Consider the following 23555-nt stretch of genomic DNA (forward strand, 5'->3'; position numbering starts at 1 on the left):
GTCAGACCACCTGGGTTTGAACTGCGGAACCCCATGTGTGTGCCTGTGCATGCATGTGTGTTGGTGTGATTTGGGGCTCCACTCAGCCTCTGTCAGCTTCAGTGTCCTTCATCATACAATGAGGGTGATTTTTGTAAAGATTAAAGATCATCCGAGTAAAGACGAAGTGCTTGATTCTTAGTTAAAACTAAGTAAACATCAGCTACTACTCTTAAGTTATAGTTTATTTTGTACCATTCTGAAACTTGATGCATAAGAAAATGAAATCTACACAGTTTCCGACTAGGAGGTTGTTAAACTAGGGAAGGCTTTGCTTGGATTTTTACATTTTGCAGAAAACTTCCTACCCTTCCAAAGACCCTCCCTGACTACATGCTGAAATATAGTAACATGCTCTAGGAAACAATTCAATCAAGATACGACTTAGTCTTTTTAGTGCTGGATAAGTAAAATATAAAAATTTATTACTTTCACTCATAATAGCCTAAGAATTTATCTAAAGTTTTGTTCTCAGGCATAAAAACATACTGAAATTTCTCAGGTTAAAAAAAATTATTATTTATATTTCACAAGGCCAATGAGCCAGTTCTTTATATTAGGCATAGGAGACCGACTCTCAGTGGTTCCTTATCCTGACTCTGTCCAGCCCCCTCACCCTCCTCCTCACACACGGTCTATCTGAGGTTGCAGAGGCCCAGCAGCGGTGGGCTGGCTAAGTAAGTAGTGTTCTCATGCGGAAAACTGTGCCCTGGGAAGAGGTCCGCTGCCTTTGTTGAAGTCTGGGGCATGAAATGGCAGATAGAACTAGAGGCGTATTTTCCCGTATGGAGGCCTGTTGGCTCAGAAGCTTTGCAGGTAAGAACCGAATTTAAATAAAATTAAAGACCATGTTGTGAATGTTTTTTGGGTCTACCAGTGTGAGACACTGAAACCGGTTTCAGAGCTAGAGACATTTTTCCTTTTTTCATATGAAAAGTGAGGATATCTTACATATATTGCAGTTAATTTTTAAGTTCATCTGTGACCAATAACTCTTCATAGATTTCTAACATATCACTTATTACAATATCACTTATCATTAAACATTCTGTTTTTTTAATGTGCCCCTCTCTGCTGTTAGGGATCAGGAATCGCATCTTCATCACATTTCTGCCTTCACTGTCTCCTGTGCCGTGGGGCCTTAGAAATGCTGGCTGAATTGAGTAGATAGGCTGTCACTTCAAAGTGAATTTATTTAACATATTATAAAAGCAATACACACTAAAATTCACCACATTTCTAGCAGTGCTGAAGCAAATAAAGCTTTTAATTTTAAGGTGCTCTATCCGAACTTGGATTTGGGAGGCAACTCTGATCATCATTAAGAAGCAGGTTTTTAGTGGAAGTTTAAGTTCCCTTTATTATATTCTAAAATACATCAAGAAGTTTGCTACGCAGCCTGCCCATGACTAATACTGCTAACTTATTGTTAAAAATCGTTGTCATTCTTTTTCTATTACTTTAGCACTTCGATATGTGTATGACACAGTGGTTAAAATTATAGGCCCCGAAGAGAGACTGCTGGGGTTTAAATCTCTGTGTAACTTCGAATGAAGTTACAACCTCTCTGGGTCTCAGTTTACTCACTTGTAAAAAGGAAATGCTACAATACCTCATAGGCGAACAGCGAAGTTTAAATGGAATTCGAACTTACATATGTATACTACGTGTGCATTTCTAAGTCCCATGCAAGTATTAGTTACTGACACATACAGAATGTTTGCTTTTATTATGAGGACATGGTCCCTTGAGGAGCTCACAGATGTTTGCTTTCAAAGATAACGCAGAAGAACCTTTTATTAGAAGTCAAGGCACACACTCTTAGCGAGTGGTAACAGTTACTTCTATAAATTGTAAGTTCTTGAAGGAGCTATAAATGATGGCTCACATCCTGCTTTTTTCTACTTTAAATAAGGAAGAAATTCGGCGGTACTAAACACTTAAAAGTAGTAGAAAGATGAAGAATAAGGTCATGGAGACCTCAGGAATTTAAATTTTCTTTATATACATGGTCTGGCACAAATAATGCCCCTTTCATTACAAAATCATAATGATGTAATTCTATAACATAACTATCACACTGAAGCACACCATATGACATTTTAGGTGAAATATTCAAATTAAAGCTATAAATTAGTACACCCATATTATTACTCTATCAATCACACCCATGTAGGAGTTATTTTTAAAAGATTTCATTTATTTATTTTTAGAGAGAGGGGAAGGGAGAAAGAAAGGGAGAGAAACATCAATGTGTGGTTGCCTCTCAGGCCCCCCCTGCCCCGCCCCCGTCCTGGGGACCTGGCCCGCAACCCAGGCATGTGCCCTGACAGGGAATTGAATTGGCGACCCTTTGGTTCACAGCCCGCTCTCAATCCACTGCGCTACACCTGCCAGGGCCATGTAGGCATTACTGTGGCCGGACCCTGTATTTCACTAATTTTGAAAAGCAACCAATTAATAGGATACACACCGATATATGGATTTAGGAAATAATATAAGACTGTGGTGCTTAAAACACTTTCAACTTAAGCTACTGGTATTGGTCAAAGCCCTGACTGGGTAGCTCAGTTAGTTAGCGTTGTCTCGATCTGCCAAGGTGGTGGGTTCGATCGCCCATCAGGGAACATACAAGAATCAACCAATGAATACACAAATAAGTGGAACAAGAAATTGATGTTTCTCTATCTCTTTCGCTCCCTCTCTCTCTAAATATCAATCAATTAAAAAATATTGGCATTCATCAAAATACAGTAACAATGTAAAACTAAATACTTTGATATCGAGTTTTCTAATTCCCTACAGTCTGAGTCTTGTCATATGTACTTAAAAATATTTATCTGTTCTCACGAAAATTTCAACTTTGGTTGATATGGTACTTCAATATGTTTGCTTCTTTTTTCAGTAAAGAAACCAAAAATAAATTGGGTGCTTTATATTTTAAATAAATTGAAGTTAATGTAGCTGAAATGTTTCAAATGAAAAGGAACAAATACTGACATTAGACAGGGTTGATGCATTCCTAAGTGTCAGAACCATTCGACGTACTTATAAAGTTTTCAGGAAAAAGGAGTTTTGAATCACAACACAGGCTGTTTGCTCTGGAAAAGCACATTCACAACCTCTCCTCACCTTCAATGAACACCTCCGCAGACGTGGTGTCTGAGCCGCTGGGGTTCGTAGCCAGACAGGTGTAGCGACCTGTGTCGTCCTCAAAGGCTTCTGCTATGACCAGGGTATGGCGGTCCCCACCCTCACAGTGGATCTGAATATCAGGAGTGTTGTGCAGCTCCTTCCCCTCACAGAACCATCTGCAGGGCAAATGGAGGTCAAAGGGCAGAGGAGAAAGAAAGGAAATGGTGATGTTTACAATAACAAAGCAGAAGTGAAAGGCTGGATGCTACGCAATCAGATGCTTATTTGACCAAAAAAGATCTGTGTCAATATTACTGATGGAAACTCTACAATTTAGACCGTGAAATTAATGACTAGACAATTCCCACAGGTTTTGTTGGTAAAGTGCCTGTACGTTTTGTCAACATTGAACTAAGTGACATTGTTAAACTTGGAAAGACCATTCCAGTTACAAAAGGAACAGAATTTCAAAGTCCCTTATAAAATGTTTTATAATGAATGACTCTTACATTTATTACAGTTTTATCTATAAATGCTTATCTAAAGAAAAATATGAAAGTAATATAAACGTTATGCTCAAAATATCTAATGTATCAAGGGAAACTAATCATCGAGTTAAAAAAATCACAGGCAGCAATATTTTTGTTGACCCTAAGACTTCTGATCAGCTGAGCAATAACAGATTTAATGCCTTCCACATTTCTGATATTTACAAAACTTTCTAGCAGACCGCTTGGCTTCTACAACCGGAGAAATGGAGCAGTTGTAATTCATTCTTGCTGGTCAGCACCTTTCCTTTCCCAAACAACCAGGACAACGGTTGGTGTGGGAGGCTGTGGGCTGCCAGACTCTTTCAGCTCAGGTTCTCTCTCACACTCTCCCCTTTATTCCCCCAGCAGCTCAAACTCTCCACAGGAGTTTTATAAAAACCATGAAGCTGTCCCAATCTCCTCCCCCCAAAATGTGATTTATTTTTTAAGAAATATGTAGGAATGTGTCGCAACTAAAAGGATGGAAGTCTCTGGGACTGTATTGTGCACTTAGCTCTTAATCAGCACTTGGATATTTTCTGAGTCTAATCTTCTAGAAAATTCTTTGGCTCTTGGTATACTTTTGTGAAACTGTGGCGGGGAATACTATTTCTGTATTTCGATAGCATAATACAGGTATTTGTCTGTATGTAATCTGAAAATAGTGTTAAAAAACAAATCTGTTTCCTAATACTCAGAGTATTAACTCCAAAAACTGTATTTAAAAATAAATATGGGATACTCACAAAAGAACAGATACGACTTGTGGAATTAAAATACATTAAAAAATACCAATCAACTGAGCATCCTATGTAATGCAATGCATATTACTTTTAAAAAAAAATCCTTACGTGAGGATTTTTTTCATTGCTTGCTTAGAGAAAGAGGAAGGGAGAGAGAGAAACGTTGATTGGTTGCCTCCTGTATACACCTGGACCAGGGGTCGAACCCCCAACCTCGGTATGTGCCCTGACTAGGAATTGAAGCCTCAACCTATCGGTTATGAGAGGATGCTCCAACCAATGGAGCCACACCAGCCAGGGAGCATATCACTTTTGAGGCAATTGAGAAAAGCAGTATTTCTCGTTTCTGGGGTAGTTTGTGGTCCCTGTGTTTTCATCACGTCTTGCAGAGCATTCCAGCCTAGAACCATCTTGCAGCTCCTTCTTTCCTGTTCCCTTTCCACAGTCAGAGTCCAGATCCTCACCCATGAGAATCATGGCTTACATTTTAACTGCTCTCAAGTCTTTTCATTGATGTCTTCATCTCCAGGAATTTATGGATCCTTCCTACATCCCAAATCAGATTAAAGTTCTTCAAACTCTTCAATATATACACTGTTCCCTAAACTTCAGATCTGAATTGAGGCATATCATGTAACTTGGCCCTGATTATATTTTCAATCATTTTCTTATACTAATCCTCTGTTTCTGTCAAATATTTGCTCGGATTTATTGTTCCTGACATAGCCCTCATGTATTACTCGCCTGCTTTCACCTCCTTGAAATTCCCTCCTTACACTCTCCATTACTCCCATCCAAGAGCTACTTCTCCTTAACAGCTATTAGAAAGACTCCTTCAACAGATTAAGTTCAACCAAACACTTGCCTGCCAGGCTTCTCCTGGGTGGAAGGCATTGCATTTCCTACTACAGGTGGCAGGAAGAAGAATACTCGGTAAACTCTGGAACTAGTTGAGAAGTTTGCCTATCTGTACTGCCAAGTAGAATTTTTTTACCTTTCATAAAAAAGATATGAACCAACTCCTAGAGGGAAAACAAGGCGTGAAAAAGTGCAATACAAGTTTAACAGAAAGATTAGCTACTTTGGTCCAGTGTGCTTCAGAGGGAAGCCTCTGCTAACCCCCCCCTCCGAGGGAGTGTCATCTTGACCTCTAACTCATAGCTCAGCAAACTGACACCCTGCAAGCCTGCAGCCTGTTTTCATATGGCCCACAAGCTAAGAAATGGTTTTTATATGTTTGAATGTTTGAGAAAAATTGACAAAAATATTTTGTTTCATAGACAATTATTTAAAATTCAAATGCCATAAGCTCTACCTTTTGGGGGGATGCAACTGTGCTCATTTACATATCATCCACGGCTCCTTTTGTGTTAGGATGACAACACTGAGCAGTTGCGAAAGACAGGCTGGCCCACAAACCCTAAAATATTTCCTGTCTGGACTTGAACGGAAAAAGTTGGCCAACTCCTGCTCTAACTTCTTGCTCCTCAAAGTGTGATCCTTGGACCAGCAGCGTCGGTGTCATTTGGGAGTTGGTTAGAGAGGCAGAATCTTGACCCTCGTCCCAATTTATTGAATCAGTGTAGGTCCCCTTGGAAATTCACGTGCACGTGGAGTTAAGACGTTCTGGTCTATTACGTTCGCATCACACGAATTTGCTCCACAGAGTCCTGGCTTTTTCTCTGGGTTATTTATTCCCCCTTTTTTTAAACATAGTAAATATGTTTTATGTGTTTTGTACCTCTGCACATAAGTTCAAGAAAAATTGTGCTGTTTGTTTCCTTCTTCCTTCTCCGTACTAAAAGAACCTTTGAATTATTCATTTGATAATTGATGATATATCACCTTAGGATATCTTGTGTTGTTTTCTTATTCTACTATTTGACATCTATTGCATTTATGCCTTATTTTCCCAGCTAAAAAATTGACCCCATTGCAGAAAAAAATGCATTTTTAAAACAATTTTCAGTGATCCCTAGTGTATTGCATACAGTTGATGCTTTACAAACACTGCTACTTACTACTTTAGAATATGCTTTCCCTGAATAAATTAACGGTGAAGGATTTGTGACCTAGTAGATTTAGAAGATATTGCGTACTATATATTAGTCCTTGATGTTTGCAATTTGCATTTTCTTATTAAAGGCCTTGAGAAGTCATGCAGGGAAAAAATTATTTAACATTGTTTAATCTAGTGTTTAACTTGACTATGTTTTTTTTCTTATTTAGCATCTACTAACAGCCCATGTGTAGTTGCAGAATGTTTTTCCAGCATATTTATCCCATAGAACTTGTAGTTTTTAAAAAATAAATTAAGATCAATTATAATCTGGATAATGATGATACGTATAAGGCTAAAGAAAGTAATTAGTAAGCACAATGAAATAATTGAAATACATTTTAATAGTGGCAGAAAGATGGAGGCAACCAATGCATTTTCTGCAACAATGTAACAAATCTATTTAGTCTCCTGAAATGGCTCATTATGTCTTCTGCATTCACACATGGTGAAATGGTTGGTGCTGACAAAGTTCTAGGTTGACCTGTTTTTTGCTTTCTAAACCTTATGCTTTTTGTTCCCCAACTCTGTGAATAAAATTTCAAAAGCATCTCAGATTCTAACCCATGGAAGAAATAGTGCACAGAAAAGACTAAATTTGCCCAAATCAGGTGGTAAGTACATTAACTAGCCTAAGTCATTATACTGCACTGACACTGCACTGACACTTCTCAGGGAAAAGTCAGGTTGTTCCTGATTCAAGTACCTGTCAAGTGGTCAGTTCTATGTTGTGACACTGTCATAGGATAGGGTGGGACTCAGGAGGAGGAGAAAAAAACTGCAAATATTTAGATGGTAGGCTCCCTTTAGTAGCAAAAAGGGCAGGATAGTTCCTGGACAATATTTAGATAAATGCACATTTAAGATTGGAACCATTTGCACATTGAAATTCCTAATGGCCTAGCAAAGAGGCTCCTCCCAGGAATGGTCCATTCTGAGCAATAGTTAATGCTGTCCTTCAGCATGCCTTCCATTTGAAAACGAACCAATCCAGAACCACATCACCACCACCTCTGCACACAGGGCTAGTATTCCCTTCTCTTAAATACCCCCGAGCCAGGTAGCATCCAGAGAAAGCCCCTATGCCCCAGAGCCCACTGAAATTATTCAAACCAGCCACTTCCAAACTGGTCTGCTGCTTCATCATTCCTTCCCATGGAAAGCACAACAAAGGCTCTTCTTGCTCAGGTTTCGGGTTGCTCCCCCTGCCTCCTGGCCACCTCTGAGGCTTGCTTCCCCACGCCCCGACCCACACCGCACAAAATCTGGGAACAATGATAGTTCTCTAGGACATATATAAATTCAAATTAAGGTAAATGCTTACTGAATAATTATCCTATGCTGCACCCTTTGAAAATATGGCTTTATTTTATTTCTGACCAACTCTTTAAAGTAGCTTATTACACTTTTAGATACAGGCAACTTTCATTTATCTACAGAAATGAAAAAGAAGAAGATGGACAATGCAATACAAAGAATCTTCCAAATTTTGCTTTCCTTAATACACATTGCTTCACCTTCCACCAAACTTTTCACTGTGAAGATTAACAAGTGTTAACAAAGTTTACTAACTCTTCCTTTCTAGTCTCTCTGGTAGGGCTACTGAGCAGCTGCGCAAGTGACACACTGTGAGGCACTGAGAAGGGACCTTCTAACATCAGTGTGTGTGGTGAGTCCCCACTCAGAGGCACTGAGAGGGAAAGACTGGCTTTCGGACCTCAAGGCCCTAAACAGGCAATGGAAACCGTCTTGCTTGAATTGGGAAATAAAATGTAAAAGGGTTGGGAGATGTAGTCATCTTCACTCATTTAATCCATCAAACATTTCTGTGTTAATCCAGGGGCTTATTGTACTTCAGTTCCAATCCAAGGCACTGACTGGGGGTACAGATGTCAGCTAGACTGGGTTTTGTATTTCATTAGATTACCGGTCAGGGTAGCTAGAGATGAAAACTCAGTTACAGACACGGGGAAATGCTGGGTACACTTCATCTGATGAACTAAGGTTCTTCCATTACGTGCAAGCATATACTGCCTAAAAAAATCTTTAAAAGCTGGTCATTGCTTCATACTTACAGATTAAGTTTGCTTTGGATAAAATACGTAGGTTGAAATCAATTGATTAGAGAGAGAATGATGTAGATGGACTTCATAAGTCTTATATTTTTGCTTTCAATTCACAGAGGATTCTAACACAGAGAAAAAAGGGATTGTAGAATTTAAAGCTCTGTAGGATGGTACACATCATTTTATTATTCTGTGCTAGGATATTAAAATCAACATTGATATATATATATATATATGTATGTATATATGGTATAAGGTATTTACCATATATACATATAGATCTTTTATATATCCCAGCCTAAAAATAAGATGGTGTCAAAAATTCAAGGATCCTACCATGGCACCAGCAGGATGTAGCAGGGTTGAAATTGAAGGTGTTTTATGTAGAAAAGTTCAATATGGGGTGGGGCAAAAGTAGGCTTACAGTGGCTTGTATGAAAAATACAATAATAAATAATAATAGCAGAACAAACTCTGTTTTGCACACTCACCACGGCAAACCCACCTTTGCCCCCCCCCTGTGGTTAACTGTTCACACTCTGCCATTCAAGGTGCAGCCTCTGACGTTGTCTGAGGGCCTCCCTCCGTTGGAGGAGAGCAGCTGTGTCCACGGTTTGGTCAGATCAAAAGAGGTCAGAAGGACCAGAATCAGGGGGATCCCGGCTGCTGCTCAGCCAGTGGCCATCTTTGCCAATCACCAATGGCTTCCATCCTTGGGCGGTGTAAGAAAATTTTCCTCCCTGATGTGGCCTTCCTTTTGTCTTCTCTTACGACCCTGGCAATAGCTAGCGGTGGGCCTCAGAAATGTGCTCTGGAGTCGGGATATGCAGCTGGGAATGTTCCAAGACTCTGGTTCTCTGAGAGAAGGGCAATATTGTTGATTTTTATAAGAATAAACTCAACCACTTAAATGAGAGGAACTAACAAATCCACTGGCAAAGTATAATACATACTATCCAGTGTACTAGACTCATAGTTTATGTTTAGAAAATCACATATGGCATCACTTGGCTTACAAGCTGACTACTAAATATCTATTCTGATCCTGCCACTTAAAAGGAAAGAGGATTTTATAGCCGACAGTTTCTCTTGGTGTCCTTATTTTTTTTTGAAGCACAATTATGTATCCCGGAAATTTTCTGTGTCCTGCATTTTAACCACGTGGCATTTAAGGCATAGAAGTCATTTAATAGAAACAATAAGGTGCTTTAAAATAAAAACCTTTAAAAAACGGTTGAGTTTTTATTTTCCCCTCCAAGCCAGCTTCCCTCTTATGCTCAGAGGGAAAGACGGTGAAGTTGAAAGCCGTCTAGTTTCGCTCCACAACTCCACTGATTGGTACTTCCTAGAGAAATGTGCCTTCGAAAGGATGTCAGTGATGATTGCAGGCTGGCAAATTTAGCCCACAGCTGCCCCCTGCTCCCAGAGTACGGGAGCCACATGGTTGAATGGAACTGCATGCCTGGAGAAAACTAAAGGAACCTGTCTCTTTAATGTTATAACCAAAATAAAGGGCAGAAAGAAAAAAAAAAAAACCCGGAGACATCAATGGTTCCGCAGTGCTTATATTTTCCAGGTGTTCCTTCTTCGCGAAGGAATGGCGGGGCTCTTCTGCGAACTGGAGAGCCCCCCCAAACGAAACTGGCAACTTAAGCCCAAGATGAATTTTGTTTATGCCTAACTCAAAGCCAGGCTGTCTGTAAATATCACATTTCATACACCGGCAATTAAACGCCAATTAATTTTCATGGGGTACTTTTTGTCTTGTCACCAAAGATTTCTTAATTTTTTACATATGTTCGTATTAACCACAAGACACACCATATTTATTCTGTCATGTGGATTAATAGGCAGACCAAAGAGAAATTAGTCCTTGTCTAAATTTACTATGGCTATAATTTCAGGAGTGCCTAGCTCAAAGACCAATAGCTAAATCTGTGTGCGCCGCAGATGTAATTTATTATTAACCCTATGGTCCGAGAGAGACCAATAAATAGATTGGCTTTCTGAAATTCAAAGCCCAGGAAATGATAACATGGATTTTGATTCCAAACAAGATCCACATCTAGCAAGTCTTTCCTTTAATAATCATGCGATCTCCTAAGAAAGAAAGATAGAATAGAAGGGGAGGGCAGTTGAGAAAAAACTAAACTTCAGACGTGATTACATCTTGTTCTGTATGGATTATGAGGTACCTTTGTGTCTGGACACTATGAGCATGCAGACATTTAATCATTATCCCTAAAAAAACCCCACACAACGATAAAAGCAGGCATCAGAAATCTATTGGTGATTGCATCACCAATCACTATTGGTGCTGCAAGGAGCCATTAAGCTCTCAGACGGCTCCTCACATTTTCCACTTTGGTGGTGGAACAGAAAGGGTGGAGGGCTGGGACAGTCGGCCGTCCCGGCCCACACACCAGCTCAGCTGAACTGTGGTCCTGTCGTTCTCTCTTCGGAGGCCTATTTCCTTCTTTGTGAGATGCGAGGCATGAGCCAGCCCAGTGCTATCTCAAATGTGTCTCAAGAAAGTAGTTCTGAAGCCAGTTGGCAGATACGATTGAAAAAGGGTTCTGTCGCCAATTAGGTTTACAGAGCCCTGGGTTAAACAAAAGTAAACAGCTGTCTTTAGTACAAAATTTTTAGAACTTTGTACTGAGTTTCCGAGAGAGAACAATGGGAAGCATAATTCTCAGTCCTACTTGACCATGGGACGGGTGTTCAGAGAATCACGTTGAAGAATTGGTGTTCTGTGGAACACGTTTTGGAAAACACTGGGTTGAATTATATCACTAACATCCTACCTGACTCTACAATAGTATTGTCACATTTAATGCTGATAGCTAGCATCTCATCTGTCCTTGACTGTTAGCCTGTAAGAATCTTTTTGGGGGGCGGTGTGTGTGGACAAGCTTCCATTTTCATGGCACGTGAAATTACTGTTGCTGTTTTTTTACATCCCCTTGGGGAAAGCAGGGTGACCATATAATATAATGTCCAAGTCAGGACATTTCTGAGAGTGAAATAAGCCACTATTAACAGTTACAGAATAAATGGGAATTGCCCCAGGCACACCATGATGTGGTGTCCTCATACTTAAACTTCACTGTGAAGAGCAACATGAAATTGTGATTTTGGCTTCAGTGCATATTTTGACTCTGCAAATGCGATTCATTCCCATGGGTAGACAAGAGCAAATTTCACAGTATATGGGGGCAGGGAAGGATTCTCAACCCTCCTGTCACTCATTCACAAATTCTCAAGTTACACCTGTTAGCTAAAAAAACAAAAAAAAAAAACCAGATTCATCCTCATCAAGCCTCTACGCAAACACAAGAACAGGTCAGCACGACCTGACAAGTCACTCTTCAAAGTTTCTGATGGTGTCAAAATGTGTGCTGAATGTTTCCAAGCCTTCAAAGTGCTGGGGAAAGAATGGATTACACAGAGAGCCTGAGAGTGAGAAATCGCATACGTAAAACAGCTCGAGGTGCACATTCAGCTACTTTGTTGCTACAGTTAGGGCGGGTAATTATTAGCCATTGTTATACCTTGGATTACATTCCAAAGGGCATAAAATGAGAGATGTTTTATTAGATCATGCTGTCAGCCTTGTATGCTTTTGGAACTTCTCCACTGAACTGCCATAGTTACCTCAGAATTATGAAAGCCAAAATGACTACCGTCAAAGCAGGGCGTGGGGAAACAGGTCCGCTTGGTGTAGCTCCAGCTCCACAGAACTGCAGAAAGCCACATACAACAGTCCCGGCACAGACTCCTAGGAAGCCCAGGGCTTATCTCCTTGCATCTGCTAAGCAAGTACACTGAACAGAACTTTTCCTGGAGCAGGGGACCCTCTTTCCCCAAACACAATGAAAAAGAGATTTTGTCTACAATTTTTCCTGGTTTATTAGCCAGCCCCTCACCGTCTTGCTTTAGGCGTGCTGCCAGCTAATCATGATTAGGGGTTAGGGAGGAGGAACACAATGAAGTGAGGGTGGAGAAGGAGGGGAAAACACCTCTGTTTCTGAAAAAGCTGAAACTGGAGAAGTCAAAGGGCTTTGCATCTCTATCTTTCATCCCATCTCCAAAGGAGCCTTCCTTTGGCTAACCCCGGGCTGGGTGTGGCCCCATCCTCTGAGCCCAGCTCAGCTGCTCCCGGCAAGGAGGGCAGCATCGCCTCCCAAATCTGGTGGACGTTCTGGCCAAGGCTTACGCAGGGCTCAGTGGCTTCCTCGCACAGTGTTCTGGCTCTCGTCCTGTCTGACGATGGAGGTCATTACATCACACGTGGCCCGAGCGATCTCCGAGCAACCCCAAGTCCGACATCGGAAACAGACAGCGTGAGTACCCGAAGTTAAATGGTGCGCCCAGCACATGCCTGTCAAAGCCTCCCTCTTTCTAGAATGCATGTCCCTTCTGTGTTCCTTCTAGAAGTTTACCAAGGAGAACTATAATAAATGAAGTATATAGTAAACGAAACAGTAAAAAATGAAGTACCCACTGTGAGGGGGTGGGGGGTTCTTTTCATTAGACAATGAAAAGTGAGGTGCAGGAGTTATACTGTTAGCAAGTCGCTCCCAGAGGCCCTGCACCAACTACCCCATCACCTAGACAGCAAACACCTTCATCAAGAGTGCTGGGCGGTGTTTTACACACACACTCTCACACCCAGACAGCACCACCCCGTGTAACTACACACACACACACACACCCACCCACCCACCCCCCCCCCCCTGGATTTAACAGCTGAGAAGCTCCTCGACTCAGGTCCCTGGAAGAGTCTCAGACACCGAGAATGCTGCAGTGATTTGACTTTTCCGATTCTGGCCACGCCCGTACTTCTCTAAATCGCGCCTGTCTTTTCCTCCCAACAATTTGGATCAGATACGTACTCTGGGGTTGGTAGAAGAGTGAGCCGCTTCCCCAGCAAGCTGCCCCTGCTCCTTCCCCTCAGATCCTGGGCGTGCAGAGTGGCGGCTGGAGCAGGGAGGGGACTCAGGTGTGTGAACAAGACCAGGAAGTGAGGACTAATTATACCTTGTCATATTTGGCAATCGGAATAACAAATAAAATGGCATGTTTCATTTCGGTTGGTTTTTCAGAGCAAATGACCTCAGGCTGGTATTTCATTCCAATGGACTACATTTTTTTTCGGTGCTGCAATTAATGGTGTGGTCAGATAGAAACTTAAATCTTTTTCTTTGCAAAACATGGATTTTCATGAAGAAAATGTTTTTTTTAAATTCTCACCCAAGGATTTTTAAATTTATTTTATTGTGGCAATAATATGATTATTTTTTTCATTTTTTATTGCCATTTAGTCCTCTTACACCCCCTGCCCCCAGCAATCACCACACTGTTGTCCATGTCCGTGAGTTCTTTTTCCTTTTTGCTCAATCCCTCCACCCACCATCTGCCACTCCTTAACTGTCCTCCTGCTCTCTATCAATGGGTCTGTCTCTAATTTGCTTGTTAGTTAAGTTTGCTCATTAGATTTTAGTGAGAGAAAGAGAGAGAGAGAAAGGGGTGGGGGAGAGAAAGATTGGGGTGAGAAACAGCAATGTGAGAGAGAAACATTAATGAGTTGCCTCCTGTACACACCCTGACCATGGATCAAACTTTTAACCTAGGCATATGACCTGACCAGGAATCGAACCTGCAACCTAAAGGCTCTCCTTTTAGATGACAGAGCACCTACTGCCTGGCTACATGCCATCATTCCATTTATCCTGCATGCCCCTGTGATCACACAGCACACAATTTTTAAAAATTGGCTTCAGAGGCACATAAAAACCTTGCAAAAGACAAAACAAAATAAAACAAAGCACCTCAAACTATTGTATAGTGCAGGTACTAGGAGCAAAGGCTCAATCTAACACATGCAATTTACTAGTTAAAAAGGAGTTACAATAGTTTCTTTGCTTGTATAAGTAAAAATGTGTAGTGATCTACTTGGTATGGTGCAGTTGGTTGGAGCATCATCCAATAAGAGAAAGGTTGTGAGTTTGACTCCCAGTCAGGGCACATATAGGAGTCAACTAACTGATGTTTCTCTCTCTCCCTCTCTCTCTCTCTCCATCCCCCGCTCCAGTCTACCCACCTCTGTCCCTGCCTCACTCTCTCCCTTCTCTTCCTCTCTCCTTTCCTCTCCAAAAAAGCAGTGAAAAAATGCTCTCGATGAGGGTGAAAAAATGTGTGTTTGTTTGTGTTTAAAAATATCACTGAGGATAATGGTTACAGGTGTTTTCTGTGCAGGAAAAGGACAATGTAGTTGAAATTTGTCTTGTGGAGCAGGATTCTAATTCTGAGTCGTGTGTGTGTGTGTGTGTGTGTGTGTGTGTGCGAGGGCATCCAGAACCTCAGCCATGCCTCTTTGCAACTCCTGACACTTAGGGACAAAGAAGAATGTCAACAGCTCTTTTTATCTTTTCCAGTTTATGAGAAAGCCTTTCATGACTACCTGTTCACTGTAGCAATTTATAGATGTTGGGGAAATTTTAAAAAATCACCGTGTGCTAGAAAAAGGTGGAGTAATGTATGCTCCCCATAAATGCTTTCTCCTACTCATGTGTCTCTTACTTTGGAAGTAGAGGGGCAAGGTCTGTCATAGTCTCCCTCCAAATTTAATGGTCCATTGGTCCACAGTTTTCCCAGGTTATAACCTAGGCTTAAAAATATTTGTCTAGGTAATATGTTAGGTCAGTTCTGAAGAATCTCCCCTGAGGTTTCTCATGGCTAAAATAACTCCATGTGCCCAAAGAGAGAATAGCCTGGAATAATGAGGTAGTGAGTTCCTTGTCACTAGATATACGGAAGATGGAAGAAACACTACCAAAGATCTTGCAGAGAGAATTCAAGGGCAGATGGTTAGTGGAGAGACTGTAATGACTGGTGCTAGAATCTTTCTTTCAGAGAACGATTGACAGCTGATGCATGAAACTGGAACAAAACACCTACTGCCCAGTGCGCTGGATACTGAAGAACGGCTGGACCCTCTTAACGGTGATTCATTCACTAGATTAGCCTAACTTAATCGAGACAACTCTTGAGATTTCCAGGGGCTTTTAAATCAAGATTGTTTAAATTAGGGATTCATTAGGTGTTAAATGAAACACACTCAGCACACAAATTCTATAATGTTTCCATGTTTGCAACCAGTTTGCATTACAAAATGTACTTTTAAAAATATTTCATACTTTAGATAAAAACTTGGGTCAATGTGACCCAAGACATCAGAGTATTTCCTGTAAAAGAAAAGCTCTCTAAATTCACTATTATTTATTATTAACTTGCTTTGTACTGAAGTTTCCAGTTTTTCTTTGCTGGTGTTCATGCTTTAGTCTTATTTCATTAATGTAGGGCCCCTCTGACTTTAAAATGCTTGTGTCAGGAAAGCCATCACAGGCTCAGACTCAATTCCAATGAGCACGTCATTTAATTTTTCAAAAGTACATTTGAGAGCTCTTAAAAGTTTCTATCATTTAACCAAAGAATAATTTTTACAAAGCCTATTTCATATATGTATTTTGATAGTTTCCTGAATTCCCAACCATTTCTCCAATTTTTGATTTTCCCTTCTTATTCTTCAATATTTTTTCTCTTGGAGAAGCATCACATAACACCTACGGAATAAAAGAAAACCAAGATTTCTGCCTGGGATTGGATTGCCCATAAAAGTATCTGTTGGGACAAAAAAGCCTTTTTTCTACAAAAGGGACCCCCAGGCATGGCCACACTGTGTGTCAGTCTTCGCAGGCCACACCTGCTCCCTCAACACATCAGCCCCCTGACACCCTGGCCTCTGCAGAAGGTTCGAGTCTCCCGGCCTCTGTGCAGGGCACTCCACCTGCTTCCACCCGACCAGATGCCAGGACTGTGGGCAAAAATAAGACCAACTAATGGGAAACCAGCCCTTTAGCTACTTGTACAGTATCACTATTTTTTGCTATGCCCTTCTGGTCAAAAGTAACTGTCCTGCATACGGTGCAAAATGGGTGTTTTTGATCAATAGACATAATATGCAGATAGTCATAATGGTGACCTCACATCTTTTAAATTTGTCCTCATGTTACTGGGAGGAAGGGTACAAATTGCTCCCTCTTCCCCCACCCCTCTTCCTATAAAGCATCATTATGATTTCTAAGAGACTAAAAATTAAAGTACTTAATAGCTCTAGAATTCTGGTGAGATTAGAAAGATTTTCCAGCCAGTGGCTAAAGAGTTAATCTTAGACAATTACAAAGAAAATGTCAAATCTGTTGCCGGTCATTTACTGCAATGTTAAAAGCTAAAAGAGTGAGTTTCCCCAACACTCTGGAGCCTAATAATGTAATCGTAACTAGTATACTGAGGAGATGAACAGTCTTCTAACACTATTTTAGAAATGATTTATTGATCCCTGCACAAATTTTCCGCAATTCAAATAACCAGAATTTATAGATTTATTCCCAACTTCAGGAAAAATTGACTTCACTCCTGTGCCCTTTGCCTTCTCATGTTAATCTTTAAATTGCAATTATCTAAGTTAAATCATGACCTTGAAAGGCATTCCCTTGCCCGAGGGGCACAGGATCTGATTTTGCTGTATTTGGACTGTGTTACTTCATCTTTTCAAAACCATTTGCTTAAGTCCATTTACACTTTCAGGAAAGAATATCCTTAGACTGTACACACTTTACATGGAAGATGAAGAAGGATAGAAGCAGAGAGCATTTGCTGGCTTTCACAGTTATCGCACACACACCGGGGACATGTGAGGTGTGTAGGCTTCTTCGTGGGGGTGGTGGCAGAGGATGGATGCCCGACTTTCCCAGTCTATGTAAACATTTAAAAGCAGAATGAAATTAAAGATACCAGCCAATACTGCCATATATTGAAATTTGTCGTAACCAAGATGAGAGTATGAATCAGTGTCACCTTTTAAGGAGAGGATTGGGCACCACTCACATTTAGATACTCCTGCACTTGACCCAGCAGTGTCCCCTCTAGGAGCTATACTTTGATAAGTCCCCACGAGGGCATGGAGACATATGAAACATGTGTACAAGGATGTTCATGTTAGCACTTTTTAAAAGAGTAATAGGAAAACACTCATCTTGCCCTAAAGGTCCATCAAAGAGCTAACAGCAATTTAATTATGGTATCCAATAACTATGGAAATACTATGCAGCCTTTAAAAACAATGTGACATAACACCATCAGAAATATATTATCTAGTAAAACCTCCACAGTAAAGAATGGAACAGTAGACTTCGGGAGGGCTATACAAGAAACTTGCCACTTTGAAGTTATGTGGAGAGGAGGGGCTGGTCTAGAGGGAACACAGAGATCTTTCACTTTTCATTTTGGAGCTTTCTGTATGGTTTTATTTTTCTATGAGCAAATATTACTTCATACACATTAAACTCATTACAATATACAAAAAGGAAACCTAAAGAAAAACAATATTAGCATACCCATTCTATGCAGAATTTTAAAAAATGAAAAGAAATACAGATATATTTATTTATTTTAGGGCAATTATGTTTTATTAAAGGAGACTTGATTCTTTCATTATTCATAAACTACCTGGGTTTTGCAACAAGTTTTATTTCTACTACCCTCAGGTTATTAGGAGGATTAAACAAGGTGATGCATGTATGACCTTGGGCCGGGGCTGGATGTGGGTTAGGTAGCTATTATAATTTCTTACAAGAGCTGAGGGGGAGTCTACTGTAGGGGCACATAGAGCAATTCAGAAAAGCTTCTGACTTGGATGTATGCACCCAAATACCAGTCCTCTATTTTCCCTCCTATTTGAGAGCTCTTCCACTAGACTTGGGTTATGCCTTAATGAGTTTGTTGTATTTGCCTTTATTGTTTTATTTATCTATTAAATATCCCACTGCTAGAAGGGCCACTGTATACTTTCTAAAATCATGGTTGCAATAAGAATGGAATGGACTTGATTAAGGAAAAATGTTAGCATGCTGTCTTATACACTTAAGTACTGAGTCCTAAAACTAGATGTATTGATGCAAAGAGGTGCTTAAAAAAATTCACAGTGGCCAGGGATTATCTCATCTTGCTTTGGGTAGTGGGTGAAATATATCACAGTGTATCATAAATGAGGATCTATGGAATGTGACATGTTAGGGTTGTACTCTGTTGTGTTTCCTTAACAACCAAGCACTTGCTTATAGGAAGGTTCTTGGCTCTGCAAAGTCCATGTCCCAACATCAGCCATAGAGTGATTTTAGCCCTGAAGTGATTCTTGCAGAGTTCAAGGAACCTAAGCTCTATTCTCCGAGTGTTAGGTAGCAGCTAGGAACGAGCGGCCAGAGGGGAAATAAAGGCAGAGCCCTCCCCAGTACATTCTGACAAAGAACTTCATACAGGAGGCTAGAAGCAAAGGAAGACATGTCTCATTCCTTGGCCCAGCAGTCCTGAGCCCAGTCTGATAAGATTGCTAGGCATTCCAAATAACACAAGCACAACTATGATAGTACAGAAGGGGAGTGTCCTTGAGACTGGGCTTATGTAAGCTTCTGGAACAATCTTACTGACATTGCCAGGTTGTCCTGAGCATCCGAGGCCTAGAAGATGGGAGGGAAGTCCTGAAATTCTATGCACCATTTCCACTATCGAGGAAATTACTCCCACATGTACCTATGTTTGGGTAGTCATGTCTCCCCCGGGGGGAGATTGGCACCACTTTGACCCACCAACCAATGTGTAACTCCCTCACCCCATCCTGCCAACTATATAAGTTCTCAGAACAGAGGACCTGATGCTTCTGGCCGCCCACGCTCTTGCCTTGCACCCCCACTTTAGTTAGGCCCATTCTCTTCCACGAAAATTAGCACTAATAAATTTTGCTTGCTCACTAATAGGCTTGCTGATCTGTAATTCTTTACTGTGATGGCAAGAAAAACTGAGTTTCTTCAGTAACATAAACACCCTTTGGGTTGGATCTTGAAAATCTTGCTGGGAGAAGAGAGAAGCTAAGTAAGAAACAAAATGAGGACCTAGCTAGGTAGGAGAAAGACAACAACGTGCCTACCCACATGCAGCTTTTACTCCAGTGGGCGAGAGTGGAGAGAGAGCTAAGAAGCACTTAAACCGCCACATAAATAAAGTCATTTTGGGTAGAGCAACTCCATAAAGAAAAAAAAAAACACAGTAAGAGTGATAGGAGCTCCACAGGTAGGAGAGTTGTGGAAGACAGTGAGGTCATTCATGCTGTGAGAGCACAGTGTGGTGGTTTGTTTGTTTGTTTATTTGACCGAGATTGTATACGAATAAAGAAATCACCTACAAAGGAGTTCCCATCAGACTGTCAGCTGATTTCTCAAAAGAGACCTTACAGGCAAGAAGGGGCTAGAAAGAAGTATTCCAAGTCATGAAATCCAAAGACCTACAGCCAAGATTGCTCTATCCAGCAAAGCTTTCATTTAGAATGGAAGGGCAGATAAAGTGCTTCTCAGATAAGGTCAAATTCAAGGAGTTCATCACCAAGCCCTTATTATATGAAATGTTAAAGGGACTTATCTAAGAGAAAGAAGATAAAAAATATGAACAGTGAAAGGACAGCAAACTCACAGTTATTAACAACCACACCTAAAACAAAAGCAAACCAAGAGGACAGCTAGATCAGGAGCAGAACCATAGAAATGGAGGTCACGTACAGGGTTAGCAACAGGGGAGTGGGGGGAGGAGAAGGGGGGAGAAGGTGCAGAGAATAAATAGCATAGATGGTGGGGAGAAATGGGGGGAGGGCAAGAACAGTAGGGGAAATATAGAATCTAAAGAACTTGTGGCATGTGGACATGAACGAAAGGGGGCAATAGTGGGGGAGGGGTGTGTAGGGTGGAGGGGAGTAAGGGGGGGAGAATGGGACAACTGTAATGGCATGATCAATAAAATATGTTTTTAAAAAGAATAAAATTAAAAAAAAGAAATCAACAAATAAAAAGAGCCTGAATGCGGGTGCTTGATGCCCAGTATTCACGCCTGGAGATGCTCTGAGAACGAGCAGCATCATTGGGGCACCTACCTCCAAAGAGGCTCTTTTCCCTACTTGAGTTTATTAGGACTAACTAGCAAATGTCTCAGCTCCTAGGCAAATAAAATTTACACGTTCTTGCCTGAGAGCATTTTCTCATGTTAATTTATACCCATGAGGACCAAAACAATTTTTCAGTTATGACTTAATACAGAATTTGAGTCTATCTCCACAGTGCAATGGCCCCCTTTCTCCCTCCATTATGTCATAGAGTTCTAAGTCTTCTCTCTGAAGCTATAAAACAGCTGTTGCTAAAACATATGGACAGATTTCAAAACTGAGGCTACTATTATACTATGAGCATCTCTCTGGTAGCCATTGCAGACTGTTCAGCTTTCTTCTTTGCCTGCAACGTTAGGAGGGCTCCGGTGCCTCCTAACAGAAAGCAGGAGAAAAGTAGCTTTTGGTCCCGTTGGGAAAGAACTGCTCACAGTACTCCATGGGGGCACACTGGCTTTTATAACCAAAAGTCAGGAGAGAGTTCACGTAACATCACCTCCAGGAGCTGTCAATGACCCCGAGAGAATAATCTTGGGAAGGAAAATGAAAAGGAGAAATGATAGAGTTTTGTTCTAAGTATGCAATTTGGATAAAGAAAGAAAATGAGGAATTCCTTTCCTAAAAGTAAGTGTTAAATCCATGGGTGTTCTTTACCTGGAGGGTGTGCTGGGATATAGTGGCTCCTTGGCCGGGCTTGGACTACCTGCCTGGGCTTCTGTCCCTGGCTCCTCCTGAGGACTCTTCCTAAAAGGTCATCTCACACATGGGCTTATTCCCACTGGGATCTCCTCTTATGGTTTGACTTCTGAGCAGCCTTAGAAACATCTTTTTTTCTCTGTAAATACTTTAATGACTAATCCTGAACTCTGAAGAGGAAAAAAAGCATGAACAAGGAAAATATATTCCATTGCCATGACTGAGCCAGAGAACCTAGTTTGCACTGCAGTCCACACGGTCAGCCAAGCCTCCCTAAAGACCCAACCTAAGACCCTTCTGAAAATTTAAAGGTCCTCATACATAATTTAATTCTAATTTTTACCTTTTCCAGGACTTGTAGGTTTAGAATAATTGAAATCTTCAATTATTTTCACATTTGATGATTAGTATAGCACTTTTGAAGCTGGTTGAAGAAAGGAAGGCAAGCAAGAGAGAAGTAAAACAATTTTTTCTTTTGAATGGTGCACTTCAGAATTTGGCTGCTTCTTTCCCAAACTATTTTTTGCTATGGAAATTGAGAGGGTGGACTATGTTTTCGTAATAGTTTAGGCATAAGTATCGATTCATGTTCTGTTAACATACATACTTTAAATTTTTTAGGTTTGAGGACTGGTTTCCTCTCATATTTATATGAATACATGGAGATATTATCTGTATTCTTTTTGTAAACCAAATTACCTATTTACTTATTTATTTTATTGTTGTTCTATTACAGTTGTCCCAATTTTCCCCGTTGCTCTCCCCTGCCCCACTGAGAAAAGTATAAAGGTTCCATCTCCTAAGGTGTTTTATTCTCGAATGATGAGACTTACATAGCTATTATCTTTACCATCTGAGACAATATAATACAAGACATCACAGTTAAGATACTACTTATTCTGTGGCAAAGAGAAATAGACTGTTTCTACAATCATTGTTTGGAGCCATGGAAATTAATCTTATGCCACTGACATCAAGGGGAAACCAGAGGCCCTGAGCTATATGGTGGCGGTGGGCCAGATCTTGATTCATTCTTGGAAGCCTCATATACACCATTTCACAAGCGATACCTGGAGACCACTTTAAGTATATTTCATTTTGGTGTTAGGATTGTTCTGGAGAGAAGAATGTTTCAGGGGTGGGTGGTACAGTTGTAAATAGGGACTGATGGACTGCTATCTGTGCAATTACGCAGCCCTGGGCTCTCCACACACTTGTCAAAGCTTGGCAGCAACGCCCTGGGCTTGGCTGGGAGCAGGACTGGAGTCCTGCTGTGGAAGCAGATGGCTGGTGGCCACTGAGTCTGCGACCAAAGGGGATTCGCCCTCCGTATTCTGCCGGGTGGGTTCTAACTTACAGGACCACCTCCCAGCTCTCCTGAAGGGAGCCCCTTGGCAATGTGAGCCTGGAGGGGGAGAGGCAGGTGTGGCATCTGGCAGCGGACCCTGGCCCTTCCCCTTCTTCCTAAGTCTGTGTGGGAAAGGGGAGTGGCCTGCACTCAGGACGAGGTGGTGGACGTCCTGGGACCTGCTTAGGTGAAGCTACGTGTTGCCGTCCTTTGAACAGCAGCCAGGAGACCACTTTGCCACCTGGTGATGGAGTTGGCTTCCTGCCTCAGTTTCTTCTTAGAATGGCAAACAGCACACAAGGCTCAGCAACCCTGTGAGGTCGTCGCCTAGTTTTTAATAATTCCTTGTATTTATTTAGTGCCTTTTCCCTCTCCCTAGAGCTAACTATAAGAGTTTTCCATATGTTACTTCAATAATCCTCATTACAGCCCCGTGCCTGGGCTGGTTAGAGCACCGTGCTAATGGGGCCAAGGTCGGCACTCAGTCTCTCATGAGCCCCCTGTGAGCGGCCCTGTCTGCACCGAGAAAATCTGTTTTGGGGTCTCACTCTGCACAGCTCAGCATAACCAATGATTTCAGAAAGCGTGCAACAGGCCACAATGACAACAGGTGGTAATAATAATAATAATAATAATAATGGCAACTAACATTTAATGTGTGTTCGCTCTGTGCCAGGTATTTTTAAGCACTTATTATACATTAACTAATTCAGCTCTCCCCAAAACTCCATGAGACAAGTACTACTTTTATTTTTATTATTTTTTAAATCAATGTGAAATATTTTTTTCATAGAGTTTTTTTAATTTAAAGATTTTATTTATTTATTTATCTTTAGAGGGGAAGGAGAGAAACATCAATGTATGGTTGCCTTTTGTGCGTCCCCTGCTGG

The 23555-nt window shown here is 41.1% G+C and overlaps 1 protein-coding gene across 1 annotated transcript in view; it reads right to left on the reverse strand.

The window, feature by feature from the left end:
- PALLD (palladin, cytoskeletal associated protein) overlaps positions 1-3350 on the reverse strand; it is a 205110-nt gene extending 201760 nt beyond the window's left edge. The window contains exon 1 of the mRNA XM_037058242.1: positions 3172-3350. The gene's annotated coding sequence lies outside the window, so the exon portion shown is untranslated. The remainder of the gene's footprint in view (positions 1-3171) is intronic.
- Between the last annotated feature and the right edge of the window lie 20205 nt (positions 3351-23555).

Source organism: Sturnira hondurensis, unplaced genomic scaffold (genome assembly GCF_014824575.4).
Source record: "Sturnira hondurensis isolate 20B ecotype Veracruz unplaced genomic scaffold, ASM1482457v3 Scaffold0010128, whole genome shotgun sequence".
NCBI lineage: Eukaryota > Metazoa > Chordata > Mammalia > Chiroptera > Phyllostomidae > Sturnira > Sturnira hondurensis.